This window comes from Leptodactylus fuscus, chromosome 3, assembly GCF_031893055.1.
Source record: "Leptodactylus fuscus isolate aLepFus1 chromosome 3, aLepFus1.hap2, whole genome shotgun sequence".
Lineage (NCBI taxonomy): Eukaryota > Metazoa > Chordata > Amphibia > Anura > Leptodactylidae > Leptodactylus > Leptodactylus fuscus.
Genome location: NC_134267.1, coordinates 29,622,649 through 29,644,390, shown reverse-complemented (window position 1 = coordinate 29,644,390; position 21,742 = coordinate 29,622,649). Strand labels below are relative to the sequence as shown.

The following is a 21,742-nucleotide window of genomic DNA, read 5'->3' as shown; positions in this document are numbered from 1 at the left end:
ATGGAGACCCAGAACCTGGATTCAATAGAAGTAACCACGCTTTACCAAAGATCAATATCTAAAAAAGACCTTTATTGACCAACTCTATGGGTGTTGGGGTTCATACCCCTTTTTCAAGTGTACAGGAAAAAAAGCACAGCGCTTAATTTTTCCTGTACACTTGAAAAAGGGGTATGAACACTGAAACGCGTAGTGTTGGTCACTATGTTTTGGATATGTATCCTTGGTGAAGAACAGTTCCTTCCTATTGGACGCAGGTTCTGAGTCTCCATCTGGTCCCTCCAGGGCATCTCCTGACATCCTAGTATGTTCCCTGGATCTCGCTGCTGTTTCCACCTAGAGAGGAACCCTCTGGAAAATCGGTTGCATTGTGATTTACGGTGGGTGTGACTAAGTTCACAACCTGCCCAGGTGAGAGCATCTCCTATTCCACCTATTTGTATTGTTTTATTACCAGACGGTATAATACTATGTACCGCTCGGTGCTGTTTTATTTTATAAAATAGATAATGGTATCCTTCAACTTTGGAAGTCTTCTATTGGACCATTGTTGTGTTAGAGTCTGGAGCCACTGGAGGATCCTCTGATATTTTGGTGGACCAGTCTGAGGCCTCTTAGATTGAAAGATGAAAATGAAAAAACAACAAAATGATAAAAGATTAATAAGAGCAGCTCAACAAGCCACGATTCCCAAAGTGCACCAGTAATAGAACAGTACAGGGTCCAAAAATACCACCATACAGTGACCAATAATTAACCATCTAGGGAGGTAGATGGAGGCTCCTAGAAAGTGGAAACCCAGGGACCTTTGCCCCTATAATCTGGCTGAGTGTACTCTGGGGTCATTGACTAGACCAGATGACCTATCTAGTTTTGCTGCTACTTTGGCCACGTTATTGTAATATTGCCACCGTGATTTTCTGGCCCGGGGCTATTTATGACTGTGAACGACACCACCACAGCGCCAAATAAATACTCTTCATGGAGGTGATAGAACTATTCATGTCATGCCTTATAGAGTTTGCGGTAATGGCAGAATCGTCCTTTCGGGTCATTCAAAAATATTGGAGTTAGGAAAACTAAATCTCAAGTCAATTCCGTTGTGAGCGTCTCAGTAATAGGATCCAGAGCGGTGAATACATGGCCCTAAAGATGAGCTGCTCCCAAGTTAATAGCTGCACTGCACCAATAATAAATCTGCCCCCAAACACCATGAAACATACGGAGAGCAAACAGAAATCACTCACGGCCGACACTTATGATCCCACCACATCTTCTCTCCACGACTGACCTGAATACCAATGGCCAGCACACCCTGCACCGCTGCAAATCCTCGCTTTACTGCCCTCCACACCGCTCATATCAATTCTCTCTCCGTCTTCTTGACTCATTTTGTTCCAGTTCAGGACGTCGCCAATCTTGGTTCGGGTTATCTCCTTGCAAAAACTTTTTTTTTTTGCAAATATTCCCTGTGAAAATAGAGAATGTGTTAGAAATATCTAGAAAATGTCTCCCATAACACTTAGTGCAGGCGGAACTGAAAATGGGCCAAGTGGACAAATACATGAAAGATGTCAACAGGAAGCGAACCAAATCCTTAAGCAGGTAAGACCAGACAAGGAACATTGTGCTAGCAGAGTAAGAGTTGTAAGGAAGTGCAATATGAGGTCCGACCCTCTAATATCAGTGGGTGAAGGTCCAACAAGATGTGTGTGCGTTGGTGGAGGTTAGATGTATTTATCTTTACCAAAGGATAGTTCAGTGATGAACGTGGTGGCTCGGTATTTAACGTGGTGGCTCAGTGTTTAGCGTGGTAACTCGTTATTTAATGTGGTGACTTAGCGGTTAGCATGGTGGCTTAGTATTTAATACAGTGGCTCAGTGGTTAGCCTTGTGGCTCGGTGGTTAGAGTGGCGATTCAGTATTTAATGTGGTGGCTCATCGGTTAGCGTGGTGACTTATTATTTAATTTGGTGATTCGACGGTTAGCATGGTGGCTCATTGGTTAGCGTGGTAGCTCAGTAGTTAGCATGGTGGCTCAGCAGTTAGTGTGGTGACTCATTATATAATGTGTTGTTCGGTGGTTAGCATGGTGGCTCAAAAGTTAGTGTGGTGACTCAGCAGATAGCATTGTAGCTTGGTATTTAATGAGGTGACTCAGTGGTTAGCGTGGTGGCTCAGTGGTTAGCATTGTGGCTCAGTGGTTAGCGTGGTGGCTTGTTGGGTGTTGTCCTGCACCATTGGCTTCTGAGTTCATACATGACCAAAGTCAGCTTCTGCATGGAGATTGTATGCTCTCCTCGTGGGCTTACCTTGAGTTCCCCAATTGCCTTCCACACACTGAAAACATCCTGATAGATTTACAGAGACTGAATGACCAATTAATCCATACAAGATGGCACTGCCATCGCCCTGATAACAGATACCCCCCTCCCCCCGACATTGATCTCAACTTCAGATACAATTTCACCTAATTTTCCTCAACCTCAAAATAGTAGGTGAAGGCTGTGAGGAGGAAATGTTAGTAACCGGGTGGTGATTTGTGGCAGTAATTTTCTGGTGGCCGCAATGTTCATGGCGAAGCTACCGCGTTATATATCAGCCTGCACTTACCACAACTGCTACAATGACATTATTAAAGCACAATTTCTGCAAAACTCGGGGCCAAGCAAAATGGGAAATGGATTATGAGAAAGTCTATTATCAGGAGAAAATGAGAGAAAGCGAAGAGGAAAACACAGGAGGAGGAGAGTGCGGATACAAGAGCGCGGAATATAGTGAAGGATACAGAGAGGGGGATACCGCAAGAGAGAGAGTGAGGGGGATATAGCAAAAGATACAGTGAGTGATACAGAGAGGGGGATACAGCAAAGGATACAATGAAGAGGGGGATACACCAAAGAATACAGTGAGGGGGATATACCAAAGGATACAGTGAGGGGGATACATCGAGGGATACAGTGAGAGATACACAAAAGGATACAGTGAGGGGGGTATACCAAGGGAAAGAGTGAGGGATACAGAAAAGGATAGAGTGGGGGATACAGGGAGGGGAAATAAACCAAGGTATAGGGTGAAGGATATGGCAAGGGGGGATACACTGAGAGATACAGTGAGGAATACAGTGGTGGATGCAGTTAGACATATAGAAGGCGATACAGAGAGTTTAACAAGGTGGGATGAGAGTGGTAACAAAGAGGGATGAAGTGCTTTAATTTCAGGGGCCGAGGGTGCTGATATTTGGGTTCTACGCCCATCTGATTAAGGACAGTCTCCCTTCTCTGACTTACCTGCATTAACACATTGGCAAACTCTTATGCTTGTTCTCATGGAAAAGACTTCTAAGTCAATGTTTCCCAACCTTTCCAGACTCGGGGCACCCCTACCAAATTTGTTTTAGCACGTTTTTTTTTTTTAATTAAAGCTGGAACCGCATCATAACTGCACCATGTGAATGCACCCTCTATCACACTTACCTCTGTGGATTATATTTACCTCAGCCTATCACTCCTCTGTGGATTATATTTACTTCAGTCTATCATACTTACCTCTGGGTTATATTTACCTCAGTCTATCACATTTACCTCTGCGGATTATATTTACCTCACACAATCATACTTACCTCTGGATTATATATATAACCTGCCCAAACATAACCTCTGATCCTCCAAAGACTACTCCGCTCTGCTCTTATCTGCTCTTCACATAACCATCTCCAAGACTGACCCCACAATCACAAGCTTCAAGAAGGCCCTGAAGACTCACCTATTCAGGAAGGCCTACAACCCCCAATAACACTGTAACCGCACTGCCATCTGTACAGTCTCCCCCCCTCTCCTTCTGTCTCTATCCCCCTTCCCTCATAGATTATAAGCCCTCGCGGGCAGGGCCCTCTACCCCACTGTGCCAGTCGGTCACTGTTAGTATCATATTTGTTTGTATATTTTGTGTACTGTATGTAAACCCCCAAATGTAAAGCACCATGGGATTAATACAATAATGTACAGCACCATGCTATATAAATAAATAATAATAATTATTATTATTATTATTAATAATAATAATAATAATAATAATTTAACCTCAGCCTATCATAATTACCTCAGCGTACTGTATTTACCTCGGCCTATCGCACTTACCTCTGTATATTATATTTACCTCAGTCTATCACACTTACCTCTGTCTATTATATTTACCTCAGTCTATCACACTTACCTTTGTGTATTATATTTACCTCGGCCTATGATACTGACCTCAGTGTTCTGTATTTACCTCAGAGTTAATGTTACATGTAATAACAGGAGTCCTCTTGTTGCTGCTGCTGCTGGTGTAAATATTGTATGACACACGGGGGCGGCTCATTACACGTGTAGTGCGTCCTGTCCGTGTCACATAAATATTACATCTATTATCTGACATCAAACACTCGACACTGCCATTGATGTCTGATGAGCAGTGCCAGATTAGGAGAAATATGCAAAGCGCGGAGAAGGGGTAAAAATCGAAAACTATGGTAATTAATAACATCCTATTTACTGAAATCTGCACAACAAGTCCCAGAAGACGCTGCCCCACCCCCCTGGACCGCAGTGGTGCAGTGTGGGGTTTACAGCCATGGATCAGAGGGGTTTGAATCCTGCACCCCACTAATCTGGAACAATACAGTGCCCTGATATACTGGGGGCTGAGCTTGTAGGACCATTTCTGGGCTCTACACATAGCTTGTAGAACCTTTACTGGGCACTACACGTGGCTTGTAGGACCTTTCCTGGGCACTACACGTGGCTCGCAGGACCTTTACTGGGCACTACACGTGGCTTGTAGGACCTTTCCTGGGCACTACACGTGGCTCGCAGGACCTTTACTGGGCACTACACGTGGCTTGTAGGACCTTTCCTCGGCACTACACATGGCTCGCAGGACCTTTACTGGGCACTACATGTGGCTTGTAGGACCTTTCCTCGGCACTACACATGGCTCGCAGGACCTTTACTGGGCACTACACGTGGCTTGTAGGACCTTTCCTCGGCACTACACGTGGCTCGCAGGACCTTTCCTGGGTTCTACATGTGGGTCTAGGACCTTTCCTGGACACTACACATAGCTTGTAGAACCTTTACTGGGCACTACACGTGGCTTGTAGAACCTTTACGCGGTACTACACGTGGCTTGTAGGACCTTTCCTGGGCATTACACGTGGCTTGCAGGACCTTTACTGGGCACTGCACGTGACTTGTAAGACCTTTTCTGGGCACTACACGTGGCTTGTAGGACCTTTCCTGGGCACTACAGGTGGCTTGAAGGTCCTTTCCTGGGTTCTACACGTGGCTTCTAGGATCTTTCCTGGACACTATACATGGCTTACTGGGCAATATACAGCATGGCTCTATGACACACTGCTGATAGTTGTTAATTTCGGTGTAGTTAATGCCAGAAGGAACTTCATTAGGACTGACGTACAGAACATCAATCTTTATAACTCCCCCCAGTGTCTTGTGAGAAGGTGACAGGCAGATTGCTGGAGTCTCGCTATATCTCCCCCAGATTTCTGACTTATCTGTGGTCTAGTGTGGGTCTTGAGTAGTCCTCAGCTCCAGTTGTGGTCATAGATTCGTTACTAGCCCATAAAAGATTGCTGAGCCTGCACTTCAGGACAGATCAAGGTAGCGAGAGGAGGTGGCTGGGTCTGTCCTGACACTGTGAAACAGTATTGTGCTACTTTTGGTTGATTTGTGTGGCTTCTAGTAAGCCACACATACAGTTAATATTTATAGTTTAGTTAGTTCTCGGATGGGCAGGATTTTGTTTCACTATTTTTGTCTGACGTTAAGGCTGTATTTTATTTTTCTCATTTTTGTGCCGGACGTGAAGGTTTATTTATTTTGCTGTTTTTTAAAATAAACCTGTTTGTAACAGATTCTGTGTCCCTGTCTCTGACTGGTTGGACCATTGCTGCTATTGAACTACCTCCCCCACAGTGTACACAAATTCAGCCTGTCTCATCTGGAGGGACATAAAAGTCAACTTGTATGAATAGATTCAATTAGTTTTGTTTTGTTTTTTAAATAAATGGGGCAGATTATACTGTACAGATTTATCACAGTGACTGATGCTGGATAATACATTGTACAGATTACTAATTCTGTGTAATATTAGACAGTGTAACCTTGTACTAGACAGTTTTATACTGTACAGATTTATCACAGTGACTGATAATGGATGATATATTGTACAGATTACTAATCCTGTATAATATTAGAAAATGTAACCTTAGACTAGCTTTTATATACTACACCAGATTTATAACAGTGACTGATGCTGGATGATACTTTGTACAGATTACTAATCCTGTGTAATATCAAACAGTGTAACCTGAAACTAGACAGATTTATACTGTACAGATTTATCACAGTGACTGATACTGCATGATACATTGTACAGATTACTAATCCTGTGCAATACTGGACAGTGTTACCTTAGACTAGACAGTCTTATATTGTACAGATTTATCACAGTGACTGAAACTGGATAATACATTATATACTTTACTAATCCTGTATAATATTAGACAGTTTAACCTTAAACTAGACTGTTTTATACTACACCCGATTTATCACAGTGACTGATGATAGATAATACATTGTATAGATTACTAAATACTATTTTCTGCCTGTGTCTGACACTTGTGGCTCCCTCCATTAAGGACAGTTGGCTGGGTGTTCTCTGGCAATCCTTTGTACATCGCTCAATCTCTGCAATAGCAAAAGACAGTCAGGCTAGCCAGGTTGGGTCCTCATTGTAGGATTGCTCTTGATATTTCTTAATATCAATGTTATCCTATTCATATACATTGGATTTATAATAATCATATCATTGCACCTTGTCCACTACAGACACCTTTGTTCTTCTCTCTTCCAGGGCCAGCTCATCTGACATCCCATTGGGCCATCCGGATTGAGGACGGCTGTTACTTCTCTTTCCAGTATGGGTAATATTATTTGCTTATTATAGTACATGATGTTGTGCCATTGTATTTTATTAGCTTTAATAGGGCACTTTACACTCATGTGAAATTCTTGGGGTCATTCCTCGCTCTGCAGTGATCTTTTTGTCTGCCTATCTCTGGATTCGTCCCGTCTACTGATATGTTGCTTTGTGTCTTTTCATAGTTCTTTATAACTACAGTATAATATATTTGCCACTTTGCAATTCTGTCAATACTTGCTCAAAGGATCAACCTCTCCCCCCTAATCCCCAAACTTTCCCCTACCTTACCCAAAACACCTACTCCTTAAACTAAACAATATCAATTATATTTTCTTCCTCATTTGTAGATTCTTTGAATCATTTTATTATATTTTATTTCTTAAGTTTTTTTTTTTAATTAATGTGACACTATTTTTGATCATGTGACCTCAGCAGACCTATGAGGGCACTTTCTACAATTTGTAGCTCTGCTGTATGGACTGGGGCAGAGTCAGCAGAGTCATTTCTTGTATTACATGATAGGTCTATTATTATAGTTACTATAAAAAGAGAGCAAATTACATGGCAAACGTCACTGAAAATATAAATTATCATCTTTAGGGCCCCTTCACACGGCTGATACGCTGGCTGCTTTAGAACGTGTAAACGTTCCGTAGCAGCGGCGTCTAAAGCAGTTCCCATTGTTTTCTATGGGAGCCGGCATACGTGCGCTCCCCATAGAAATGAATGGAAAAAGCAGCCCATTCATTTCTATGGCGAGCGCGCATCTGCCGGCTCCCATAGAAAACAATGCGATCTGCTTTAGACGCCGCTGCTACGGAACGTTTACACGTTCTAAAGCAGCCAGCGTATCAGCCGTGTGAAGGGGCCCTTAGGGTCATCTCAAGGAGAACAGTTCAAGAACCAAGCGTAAGACCCAGGACTAAGTCAAGTCAGAGATCGGCAGTAGTCGTGTATAGGCCGATGGTGCTACCATTACCAGGCACAACCAGGAACAGACAGACTATATAAGGTGGCCAGAAGCAGGGACTACAGAGAACAGGAGCTGGATGGACCAGAATAGGGGGTTCACTGACCTGACTTTCAGCTGCTTTAGAACCGAGGAAGAGCCAAGCCATACCTAGCTGCAACTGCTGGTTGTGGTCACACTGCAGAATCAATGTAGCAACAAAGTAAAGGCAGGGCTGAATTTGCAATAAAGTAGACTAGGGAAGGCCACCTGGATCAAATGGCATGCAGCGGTGCAGGAGATGGACAGGGCAGCGCATGGCATCTATTGTATTTACCGAGACCTAGTTAAAGAGAACCTTTAATGTCCTTTGGCATCAACGGGATTTTACACCGCCAGGAAACTGATGGTAGGATAGAAACATATAGGCCATATAGATGCTATATACACACACTACATCCAGTCTCTCTGGGGACCAGGCTTTCCTGCACCATTTCCTGGAGACTATAACATTCTATGGAAACTTTTCTTTCCATTAAGTGTAATTTACTGCAGGTGCCATAAAGCAAACACTCTGATGCACTGTATATACAGACAAAAAGTATCTCAAATATGGCTACCTTATTCCCCAGGGAAAACTACAACACAACAAAATATTCCACACTTAAATCTAATGAAACAAAGATACCGCAGATGACTCTGAGTTTCCTGTACAGAGTCTGCGATCCCTCTACTATTAGCAGATCCACGACCCTAGGTCGAGGCGAGAAACTGAATTTGGCACAGACAGGGTTGCTGGAGGTTCCTGCACCTCCGGGGCTGATTATTCCAGTATATTAGGATTGTGTTCCACACCAGATGGGATCGGAACAGGTAAGACCCAGCACAACATCTCCAGATGCGGTCGGCTTATCAGCGCACTCTGGCCTGGAGCTGCACAGTTTCCTTCCCCAATTGTTATTTTTTTTACACCTTTGATGGGCCGATCATTAATGGTGCGGCTTTTACATCATTCACTCAGAAAATCACTTACCGGGGAATTCATTCACTTCTGGAGATTGGTGAACGGCACACAAAGTGTTAATGTCTGATGGGGAAGCGAAAATTAGCATAATTGATGTACAGCGAAATACGCTTAAGAAAGTGAGGAAGAAAAAAGTATATAAGTATCTGATACCGAGCCCAGAAGAGCTGCCGCGTTCCATCACATAAATCCGCTCTGGGACGACCCTTGTGGGGGATCTCCTAATACTGAGTAAACTTACACTAGGATCACACTAGTGTCCGGTTCTCCAGGTCTAAGTAGTTACCTGTGGACACCCATGGGCCCCATAGAATATATCGGGGTCTGTCGAAGAGTCTGTTGTGTTTTTGCCAGTTTTATACTGAAACCAATAGAGAGAAAAGTCCTCCTTGAAGATAGAATCCTACAGAGACTCCAGTGAATAGTGAATCTAGCCTTATCCTACACAGTTTTATACTGTACCAGATTTATCACAGTCACTGATCCATTATACACTTTACTAATCCTGTATAATATTAGACAGTGTAACCTTAGAGTAGACAGTTTTAGGGGGCATTCACACGGAGTAACGCCGGGCGTGTATCACAGCCGTACACACCAGCATTACGGCAGACTGCCGAACACTTCCCATTCACTTCAATGGGAGCGCTCGTAACAGCGGCGTTTACGAGCGCTTCCATTGAAGTGAATGGGAAGTGTTCGGCAGTCTGCCATAACGCCGGCGTGTACGTCTGTGATACATGCCCGGCGTTACTCCGTGTGATTGCCCCCTTATACTACACCAGATTTATCACAGTGACTGATACTGGATGATATATTGTACAGATTATTAATTCTGTGTAATATTAGACAGTGTAACCTTAGAATAGACAGTTTTATACTGTGTAGATTTATCACAGTGACTGATACTGGATGATACATTGTACAGATTATTAATCCTGTGTAAAGTTAGACAGTGTAACCTTAAACTTGACCGTTTTATACAACACCAGACTTATCACAGTGACTGATTATAGATGATCCATTGCACAGATTACTAATCCTGTCTAATATTAGACAGTATAACCTTGGACTAGACAGTCTTATACTGTACAGATTTATCACAGTGACTTATGCTGGATGATACTTTTTACAGATTATTCACGCTTCCCCGACATCCACCGTACTAGTACGACGATTGTCAGTTGTTTAAAAATGGTGGCTGCTTAACCCGGGCTGCTGTCATAGCCGCCGAGTGTATGCTGTTTTATGCAGCAGACACCTGGCACTAATGCCTACGATCTATGTCCGCACTGATCTCATGCGTTAACCCCTCTGGCCCTCGGTCAAAACTGACCAAGACTCCATTTTACCGGTGGCATGTGGGCGCTGCCTTTTTCCCGGGGATCACTAGTACCTAGAGCAAGCTTCGGGGCCAGCATCCCATTTCCATTCAATGACAGCCAACAGCCTTGTGAAGGCTCCCACACCTGTCTGTAATAATTTTCTATTGCAGGCTACTCTATGTACTCTATATGTCCTGCAATAGAAATTATGTTTTTTTGCTTTGCATTAGTGATCAGACCCCTGGTATCCAAGACCCCTAGGGGATCTAAAAAAAGGCAAAAAAAAAAAAAAGAATTAAAAAAAAATATAAAAATACTGGATGATATATTCTACAGATTACTAATCCTTTGTAATATTTGACAGTGTAACCTTATACTAGACAGTCTTATACTACACCAGATTTTATACTATACAGATTTATCACAGTGACTGATGCTGAATGATGTTTCTTTGGCATTATAACACTGTCTAGAATTATTTTGCACTATTTGGAATCTGAATATCTGTACTCATGCTTCTCTACCCAGCAGTCATCATTCTCTTCTGTGCTTCACTGCTGGGGGATTCTGTAAAGCATCTCACTTGCCGCAATGGTTGTTATGCCTACCAGTCAGACTTTGTATCTGTTCAGTATCTGGTCAAGGGCTGAGGTGGGATATTGTAAGCTGAATCTTTCTTTGCTCAGTTGCCTGTGATTGCCTTAGTTTTCTAGACTCTGTGTTCTCAGGATTCACTCCTAGTATATTTCCCTGTTTTCTACTAAACTCCTGTTTTTCTGACTTTGGCTTACACTCTTAGTTATCCCTTGTTTTGCTCATTTGGCTCTACCTGTGTCCTCCTTGACCATGGCTTGGACTCTGTTTTCATGTTGGCAATTCACATCCTTTCCTGATTCTGACTCGTGTATACTCCCCATAGGGTTTCTTGTTTATCCTTAGCCTGTAAGTTGCTGACACCTTGTCCTGGAGCTATAACCTGGCCTTGGATGGGCTCTGGTGAATACCTTATGGTGTGAACCAGAGAAATGTAGGATTATAGTTATCTCGCCTGCTGTTTGCCTTAGGAAATTAGGAAATTGCATAACTAGCAGTTCCATTACCTTCAGGAATTACCAAAGCAGTAATTTCATAACATAAAACTCCTATTAGTTGGCTTAGTTTACTCAATATTTTTGGCACAAGGCATTTCAATATAGGCCATGCCAACTTTCCAAGAAGCCGCACCATTATTCTGCAAACTGCTGCTCCCCAAAAGTCCAGTAGTTTAAAACAATGGAATATCAATGACCAGTAACTTAAAAATATCATTTCCCGAGTCTATCACAAGTCGGGGTCCAAATTTATATGATAAAATCCAGTGAATTGTTGGATTCTGGGGTGCAGGGCTCGACCCCTTAGTCTGTTCAGGGGATTTGCAGTTCTCGGGATCAGAATAATGAAACTCTCCCTATTGGATTCACCATTATTTTTGCCGTCGCCCCATGGCTGATACATTATAGACTCATTATCTGGGTATATTGACGCATGGCGACTTATTACGATGAACCATTCACAGGCCTGATGATGATGGGGCTTGTAGTTTAAAACAATACACAAAAATAGCTTCTCTTTTATGTAGAAGACAACAAAGCTGCGCGGGAGGACGAATATCCAATATGTAATCCGCTGCCGGGGAAGTTCACAAGGATTATGATGTGGAGGAGCCGTCGGTCGGGCCTCCTCCTCCTGAGGTATTATCTGACTGGGCACCTTCCGTGCTGCGCGCACTATGGGGATGAGGACTGAAGATCCATAATCCTTTATGACGTTTGTTTCTTGCTTTTACGTTTCTTTGGCTTGTGAGTATTTACATGTTCGGATTTCTGGTAATAAAGTGTTTTTTCTGTATCAGCCCCCTGGAGGTGACAAGTGGCCAGAATATCCCTCATATCTCCAGATTATTACTCTATGGGTCACTGCAGAGCACGGACGTCAATCATCGCCTCCAAGTCTTAATCCTTAATTATATTACACAGACAGTCACAGGAATAGCCGCTATACAACGCTACAGTATATGCGACCGCTGCAGGGGAGAGAGGCAGTCATAGGAATAGCCGCCATACAATGCTACAGTATATGTGACCACTTCAGAGTAAACAAACACTCATAGGAATAACCACCATACAATGCTACAGTATATGCGACCACTGCAGGGGAAACAGGCGGTCATAGGAATAGCCACCATACAACGCTACAGTATATGTGACCACTGCAGTGGAAACAGGCAGTCATAGGAATAGCTGCCATACAATGCTACAGTATATGTGACCGCTGCAGGGGAAACAGGTAGTCATAGGAATAGCCGCCATACAACGCTACAGTATATGTGACCGCTGCAGGCGAAGCAGACAGTCATAGGAATAGCCGCCATACAACGCTACAGTATATGTGAGCGCTGCAGGGGAAACAGGTAGTCATAGGAATAGCCACCATACAACGCTACAGTATATGTGACCGCTGCAGTGGAAACAGGCCATCATAGGAATAGCCTCCATTATACAACGCTACAGTATATGTGACCGCTGCAGTGGAAACAGGTAGTCATAGGAATAGCCTCCATCATACAACGCTACAGTATATGTGAGCGCTGCAGGGGAGACAGGCAGTCATAGGAATAGCCGCCATACAACGCTACAGTATATGTGACCACTGCAGTGGAAACAGGCAGTCATAGGAATAGCTGCCATACAATGCTACAGTATATGTGACCGCTGCAGGGGAAACAGGTAGTCATAGGAATAGCCACCATACAACGCTACAGTATATGTGAGCGCTGCAGGCGAAGCAGACAGTCATAGGAATAGCCGCCATACAACGCTACAGTTTATGTGAGCGCTGCAGGCGAAGCAGACAGTCATAGGAATAGCCGCCATACAACGCTACAGTATATGTGAGCGCTGCAGGGGAAACAGGTAGTCATAGGAATAGCCGCCATACAACGCTACAGTATATGTGACCGCTGCAGTGGAAACAGGTAGTCATAGGAATAGCCGCCATACAACGCTACAGTATATGTGACCGCTGCAGTGGAAACAGGTAGTCATAGGAATAGCCACCATACAACGCTACAGTATATGTGACCGCTGCAGTGGAAACAAACAGTTATAGGAATAGCCTCCACCATACAACGCTACAGTATATGTGAGCGCTGCAGGGGAAACATGCAGTCATAGGAATAGCCTCCATCATACAACGCTACAGTATATGTGACCGCTGCAGTGGAAACATGCAGTCATAGGAATAGCCACCATACAACGCTACAGTATATGCGACCGCTGCAGTGGAAACAGGCAGTCATAGGAATAACCACCATACAACGCTACAGTATATGTGAGTACTGCAGGGGAAACAGGCAGTCATAGGAATAGCCACCATACAACGCTACAGTATATGTGACCGCTCCTATGTGAGACGGATTGAGCACGGAGGGGACTCTGAAGAGTCCACACAAGGAATGAGCAGGGAGCTTTGCCCTATTCCTGAGCCCGCCCGTTCACCCCATGAAGCCCCCTACTTAAGGATCTTGTCTTAGGGTATATTAACTTCTTCCTGGCTGCAGTGCGCTTAGGTTCGGCTCCTGCACACAGTCAGTAATGTGTGACTTTAAGGCCGACTTAGTCGCCACTCCTGATTCCTCGCCATCTGGTTCCTGCGGATTTCGCACTAAACACGTGAATTTTATCTAATAACACCAGAATGGAGAACTTTAGTCCCCACATTAGACAATCGATACAAACTGCATTTACTGTCTTGTATTTCAATTTCCCGAGACTTCAGGGCTGCGATCTGTAATCCTCCCGCGGGGCCGCCATTCTGTACAAGAGCTACCTGGCCATTATGTAAAGTATGTGACCCCCATCTTATCCGGCTGCGGCTTTAATGTTACTGAGGATTTAGGTGACAATTGGTGGAAATAGAGAATACCTTAAGGTCTTGGGAGCAGCGCGGAGCAAGTGTGCGTAACTGTCACTAGTAACCACAGGTTGTGCTAAATTATAGTTAAGGAGGAACTCCCAGGGTTTGAGACCACTGGTATAAGAACTAGAGGCCAAATATATGTTGGTGACAGTTTCTAAGACTGACACCTCGTAACCGGGGGCGCTAGTGGTAACATTACAGTGAATACAGTGCAGTAACATTTTCTGACTTACAGGAGACATCTGCTCACATTTCCCATCTCTTCCCTTTGGACCACCATGACCACTTCTTCTAGCTGTGACTTTCCTCTGTAAAGTTTACGACACAGACGTCTTTGACTCCTCACTTCTCCCCGCACCGACCCATATATATAAAGTATATATATATATATATATATATATATATATATATATATATATATATGGAGGGGGTGTACATCTCACCCAGACTACTAAGGTGGGTGAAATGAGAAAACTCCAGGAATGCTTGTTCTCAGCAGACAACTTTAGTCTGCTGAGCATTTTGGTAAATGCTCAGCACTGGGCTGGATTTTTAGGAATGGCAGGTAGGTTGGTAGTGGGACCTGTCATTCCACCCCCCTCCAGTCCACACTTTGGGGATGTTCTGGCAGCGACTCAGCTGCAGAGAGTCTGCTCATCAAGGGAGGCTTAAGAAGCCAGCTCCAGCAGCAGACTGTGGCAGAGCTTGGCTGGAGAGCTGACAGAGAGGTCATATTTTTGGAGCTGTGTCCTGAGTGATTCTACTGGCTCTTGGATTTCTGTTATTCTAAGTGAGGTAACCTATTCTATGTTAGTTAGAGCCTAGCCAGGCAGGGATTTATTTTTGCATTGTTTCCTTTTATTGCTGCACTACTTTTTTGAGTGAAAATAAAACTCTACCTTTGTTTTGGACTAAGACACTGGACTTGTGTGTCTATGCAACCCCACCTAGCAACCCCAGACCCTGACAATATAATGCCCCTTCTATTCATAATGTCCCCTAATGAACGCATTTAAAAATGCTCGTAGTATGCAGAATTATGCCCCACAGCGGCCCCTGCAGCCTCTATTATTCCCCTGGTGGCACAATAGACTTTGGGGAATAATAGAAGTTGGGTGGGCCGCTGTGGGGCATGATAGAGGTTGTAGGGACCGCTGTGGCGCATAATAGAAGTTGCAGGTGTCAAAGTGGCCCCTGTAACCACTAATATGCCCCACAGTGGCCCACCCAACCTCAATTATGCCCCACAGCAGCCCCTGCAAACTCTATTATGCCTCATAGTAGCCCACCCATGAACTATTATTATACTCTGGGGTCAGGGGTGAACCTACCCCTTTCGCCGCCCGAGACGAACTACAGAAAGCCGTACCCGGGAGGAGGGGGGGGGGGCAAAGGGGTGTGGTCGAGTGAAGGGGGCGGGGCTTAGCGCCATTCACAGACAGAGAGCAGGCACGGATAGGACCTGCTCTCTGCCTGAGCATGAGGGGAGGCTGCTGGAGCAGCGCTGCTCCAGTGGCCTCCCCAAACCACTGCTCGGTGCTAAACCAGTCCAGGACAGCTTGTCCTGGACTGGCTTGGGTAATCAAAAATGCCGCCCTCCCTGAGGCACTGACATAGCTCCACCTGAAGCGCTCGCTTCAGGTCGCCTCATGGGAGGTGCGGCGCTGTCTGGGGTCTTTTTAGACCCTGGAGTATAATAATCATAGACTAAGGGGAAGTGAAGCAACATAAAAAACACTGTTACTAACTGACCTCTCCCGGATCAGGTGTTACTCTCAGCACAGGCTTTGGGCCTTTATGGTAATGTCTCAGACGTCACATGTACCGTCCACCTGAGTGGGATATTACCATAAAGGCCCGACGCCTGCTAGGAGTAACACCAGATCCAGGAGAGGTGAGTAACACTGTTTTTTATGTTTCGTCACCTCCCCCTGTGGCTCCGATTATTATACTCTGAGGACTGAAAAGACCTCAGAGAATAATAATAGTGGTTGTCGTTGGGGTTTGCAGGCCGCTACCTGCTCGGGATACTCCAACAGTAGTAGCCTATTTAAAAAAAAAAAAAGCATCCTCACCTACCTGGGATCCTTTGATGGAGCTGCTGCCTCCTTCATTCACCCAGTAATAAGAAGTCTGCGTCTTAGCGCAGGAGGTGTGATGACATCTTATCATCGCTACCTGTGCTGAGACGCAGAGCTCTAAGTCAGCTCAGGACAGGTCTGCTCAGTTTTGTTTTCAGAACGGCCTGTCTTGAGCTACTGTAGTTTAGAAAAAAAAAGTAAAAAAAATTGTAAAATTACCGCCCCCTCCGAAAGTGCACCTGAGGTGCCACGCCTCATTAGCAGGGCATATTCAGGGCTCAATGTCGATCTCTTGTTGTCTGTTTGGGATCTGAGTAAGATCTGAGCCAAGGACATGATGAGAGGAAGGTCGGGATCCAGTGACATCGAGTGCTCAGCCCTGTGTATTGGAAAGACATTACTTTACTTCCAAAAAGTACATCACTTACCGCTATCACTCCCTGGCCGGCTGGAGAGGAGCCAGAAATGTCACAGTGCTGCTCCTTGTCTTGTAAGGTGAATGTAATATAAAGCCGCCAGCAGTTACAGCAAACCTGCCATAAACATCTACATGTCAGCTGCTCCGATAGCTATACCGCCGGCCTATAAAACATTCAGTGAACACAAAATCCTGTCTGCATCGCCTTATTGCAAAGCGTCAGCTCTCTAACAGGCAATGGATACAAACCCTGATGAAATTAATTTATGTACGGTAGGTCTGCACCACTAGGGGGAGATCACTATATACACATTATACAGTTATCACTAGAGGGAGCTCACTACATACACATTATACAGTCACCACTAGAGGGAGCTCACTACATACACATTATACAGTCCCCACTAGAGGGAGCTCATTACATACAGATTGTACAGTCACCACTAGGGGGAGCTCACTACATACAGATTATACAGTCACCACTAGGGGGAGCTCACTACATACACGTTATACAGTCACCACTAGGAGGAGCTCACTGCATACAGATTATACAGTCAACACTAGGGGGAGCTCACTACATACACGTTATGCAGTCACCACTAGAGGGAGCTCACTACATACAGATTATACAGTCACCACTAGAGGGAGCTCACTACGTACAGATTATACAGTCACCACTAGAGGGAGCTCATTACATACAGATTGTACAGTCACCACTAGGGGGAGCTCACTACATATAGATTATACAGTCACCACTAGGGGGAGCTCACTACATACATGTTATACAGTCATCACTAGAGGGAGCTCACTACATACAGATTATACAGTCATCACTAGGAGGAGCTCACTGAATACAGATTATACAGTCAACACTAGGGGGAGCTCACTTCGTACAGATTATACAGTCACCTCTAGAGGGAGCTCACTACGTACAGATTATACAGTCACCTCTAGAGGGAGCTCACTACATACAAGATAGATACATGATACAAAAGGACTTTATTAGCATAACCGAAGAAAAAACATTTGGTATTGTGGCGTGGGGTGTGTGGTTTGGGGGTACGTCCATCCTTGGGGTCTTGTCGTTCTTGTTTGGGACGTGTGGGTATGGGGGGCGTAAAGTACATACAGATTATACAGTCACCACTAGGAGGAGCTCACTACATACAAATTATACAGTCACCACTAGGAGGAGCTCACTACATACAGATTATACACTAATCCTTTGATGTTGATGTGAAATTGTAGTGGGCATATTTTGTGACATGGTCTGTGGCTAGTAATTTATGTATTTTAGGTCTTCATATCTGGTCTTGTATTGCACGATCAGCCACCATGGTGTATATGGCGCTGTAGTATAGTTTGTAAGATCTACAACACTAAAGCAGATCATTTTCGGCCATACAACATGTTGAGGTTTGAGTTCCCGGGATCTTGCTATTCCTTGTATTCCTCCTTACACACATTAACATCTTGGAATCATCCATGGAGATAATTCTTGACATTTCCTGAGCAGCAGATGTTATATTCTAGGCGATGATGGGTGATGGAGACAATCCCTGCGGGCGCCCTGCGTGGCTTCATAGAGAGCTTTCACCTCCCCCATCCTTGCCTTAAAAGGAAATTTTCCATTACAATGAGCAGTTTATCTTTGTGGTTTTGATACCTTTGCAGTTATCACCCAGCCAGGGGCATTTACTTCTTGGACTTTAAAGCCAGGGTCTTGATATCTGATCACACAATGGGGTCAGCCACAGACGCCCTTGAGGATCACTTATAGTTCAGGCGATGTAGTAACCAATAACAAGTCGAAGATCAGCTGCACATCACAGTCTGTCCCTGCCTACTGTTGCGGCTTTCTGCCCCCTTATTGACATTCCTGGGTTATCCATTGTAGCAGCTCATGGCCGTCATCTACAGATCGACCTTATATCATGTATTATATATTAGATCCTCTATACTATGTATACATTAGTATTCTGTTGTAACCCCTTTAAGTGTTCACAAACTCATATTATCTGAAATATATTTCATATATCTAATGGCTATCAGAAAATGTGTAATCTATTTTAGTAAAGAGAATACTCCTGTTTACACTTAATAAAATTATAGCCCAGAGTCTGTGCACAGCTTAGCGCTCTAGTCTATCCAAGTCTATGGAGACGGGGGTGAGGTGGAGGACAGAGAGATACAATGAGGTGTAGATGCAGCATCTAATGAGAGTTTTATCTCATCACAGATTTGGATAATCAGGTGACTCACTATTCAGTTCTGCGGTGAGATAAAGCACTCAGTAGATGCTGCTGTCACATCTTGTTTTCCCTTTTTGACCTCTGTCTGCCTCAGCTGCTCAACCTCTTCATAGACTTCAATAGGCTGCACAGTTATCTGTGTATGGACTCCTGAGCACAGATTTGTTCACTGAATTCTGATACAGTGATCAGTGCTTTAGATACAGTGATCAGTGCTTTAGATACAGTGATTGTTGCTTTAGATACAGTGATCTGTGCTTTAGATACAGTGATCAGTGCTTTAGATATGGTGATCGCTGCTTTAGATACAGTGATCGCTGCTTTAGATACAGTGCTCAGTGCAGGGGCTGCTGGAGGGGAATAAGTGATAAGACAAAGGATTCTTTTTTCTATTTCTCTAGAAAGGACTTTTTTGGACTTTAATAACGATGACTTATACTTAAAGGGGTTGTCCATGATAATCTTTTTTTTATATGACACTGGGGAAGGTGAAAAGAGAAAAAAAAAAAAACATACTTACTTGTTCCTATTGCTCTGGTGTCTCCCAGCTTGGTCTGGTCCTGTTGCTCTGGTGTCTCCCAGCTTGATCCGGTCCTCTTGCTCCGATGTTTTGAAGCGTGATCCAGTCCTGTTGCTCCAATGTCTCCCATCCTGGTCCAGTCCTGTTGCTCCCGTGTCTCACAGTGCGGTCCAGTTGCTATGATGTCTCCCAGCTTGGTCTGGTCCTTTTGCTCTGGTGTCTCCCAGTACGGTCTGATCCTGTTGTTCCAGTGTCTCCCAGCATGATCTGGTCCTGTTGCTCCAATGTGGTCCGGTTCTGATGCTCTGGGGTCTTGTTTTGGTAGAAGTCCCCACTGAGGTTAATCGGCAGCCTCAATGACCTAAATAACCGGGATGAGACTCACAAAGGTCAACTGTGACATTGTGTGTTCTTTCCGTAGGCCATTGATTGACCTCAGTGGTCATGTGCGCGCCACCAAAACAAGACACTGGAGCCACCTCAGGTCACCTCCTGGCTCATGTGGCCCCATCTTGGAAAGACCAGAAGACTAGAGAGGACAGAACTAATGTGCTTATAGTGCAGCTCATCAGGGTCCATGCCTGTTCATGTGTCCTGACACACATTTATAGGAACATTGCCCTCCACACCATCGTCTTCAGTACTCAGCATCTAACAAGTTTTGTCCCATAACATATTGGAAAACAAATCGAGGGTGGATTGGTCCAAAATAGACATTTCTGCAAACAATAACCCAAAATAATAAGAGTATTGTGGAATGCGAGGATGCAGTCATCCCCGGTGGCGCTGGCGTATAATGTAGTCATTGAGGCCGCCTTGTTTCCCCTTCATGCTATGAATAGCCTGTAAATAGCATGTAAATTGCTTTCGTTTGCCGGCTCGGCCATGCCTTGGAGACGGATGATGCGGCATAAATAATAACAATGATTCTAATGATGACAATTACCAGATAAGAACAAGTCGAGCGCTCCGCGCCTGATTTCTTTGCGCCCCTAATGATTAATGATCCCATTTGTTTCCTGTCAAAAATCGTCAATCACTGGTCGCCAACAAAGGGCTAATTCTATTGTTCCAGTGTCCGCTCCCGTATCCGCAATGTTTTATATCATTAGGGGGAAAACACATCCAATTTAAGGCCCCATCAGCCTCTTTCTTCATCACAGTCAGCGCGGCCTCCGGACTACTTTGTAGGGCTCGGTGTGAGTCGCCATGACTTACCATCATCACAATAGTGAAAAGAGTTCAGGAAATTGCCGGAAACAGAACGAAGACGTTTGTCACACTCAGTCTATTCAAGAGGAGCAAAGGTGGAAGCCATGGACTGAGGAAGAGGAACGTAGACCCTGGCCCTAATGTATATAGTGAGAGCGCTGAGGGGATGATGAGATTCCCTCTGGCCAATTATGTCACCCTTCTCCAATTTTGTGTAGGATTGTGAGGCAAAATGGATCTGGATGTGTGTTTGGTGTGTACAAGTGTGACCCACAATTATAGGAGGTGTTATGGATCTTCCTGGACAGTTTGGGGGTGAGCCTTTAAATATCCCACAGATTCAATTGTTTGGTGGTTTGTCCCCATTTACCAGTTTGCACAGTGCCCGATGGCTCCATGGCATGTCTAATGCAGATTATAAATCATCAATCTGTACAAGAGTCAAGAAAAAGAGTAAAAAAAACGAGCAGCTGCGGCATCTGGTGCCCAACCAGAGGGGGGTCAGTACCTGACTGATCCCGATACCCTACAGAGGAGAGATTCTGCCATTCCATTACAGACTTCTCCATCTGATTCAGTCATCAGCTAACCTGTAACTGCCCCCACGCTTAGACCTCCAATTTGGGATGAGCTTAGTGCTCAGCTGCAATACCAGGCACAGCCTCTGCACAAGGGTGGTGCTGTTTAAAGTGTGACTGGTTTAACCCTCTCAGTCTTCCAGATTACATCAGCTCCCTGTTATTGTGCTTGTTGTCACGCTCTGTGATGTTGCCGCCATCGGATGTGTTACATCTGTAGACTATGCTCTGCTATCTCCCCAGATGGATTCCCCTCCTCTTAATTGTGTTGCACTTATTTTCTAAGCTTCCATCAAAGAAGCTCAGGCTCTGAAAACATGGAAAATCCGTCTCTGTCTCCAGAGGTTATTATACTGTTAGTCATGAAATCTCGCAGCGGGGAGCAGCCGACCGTGATGTTGTGGAGATTTAGCGCTTTTTTTCCGGTGCCTCGTACTGT

At 44.5% G+C, this 21,742-nt stretch overlaps 1 protein-coding gene across 3 annotated transcripts in view; it reads left to right on the top strand.

Annotated features, from left to right (window-relative positions):
- Window positions 1–21,742, top strand: part of LRFN2 (leucine rich repeat and fibronectin type III domain containing 2) — a 287,210-nt gene that overhangs the window by 70,489 nt on the left and 194,979 nt on the right. For 2 of the 3 annotated variants that reach the window (XM_075267365.1, XM_075267363.1), the window contains exon 2: window positions 6,919–6,988. The gene's annotated coding sequence lies outside the window, so the exon portion shown is untranslated. The remainder of the gene's footprint in view (window positions 1–6,918; window positions 6,989–21,742) is intronic. The other variant, XM_075267364.1, reaches the window with a different exon arrangement.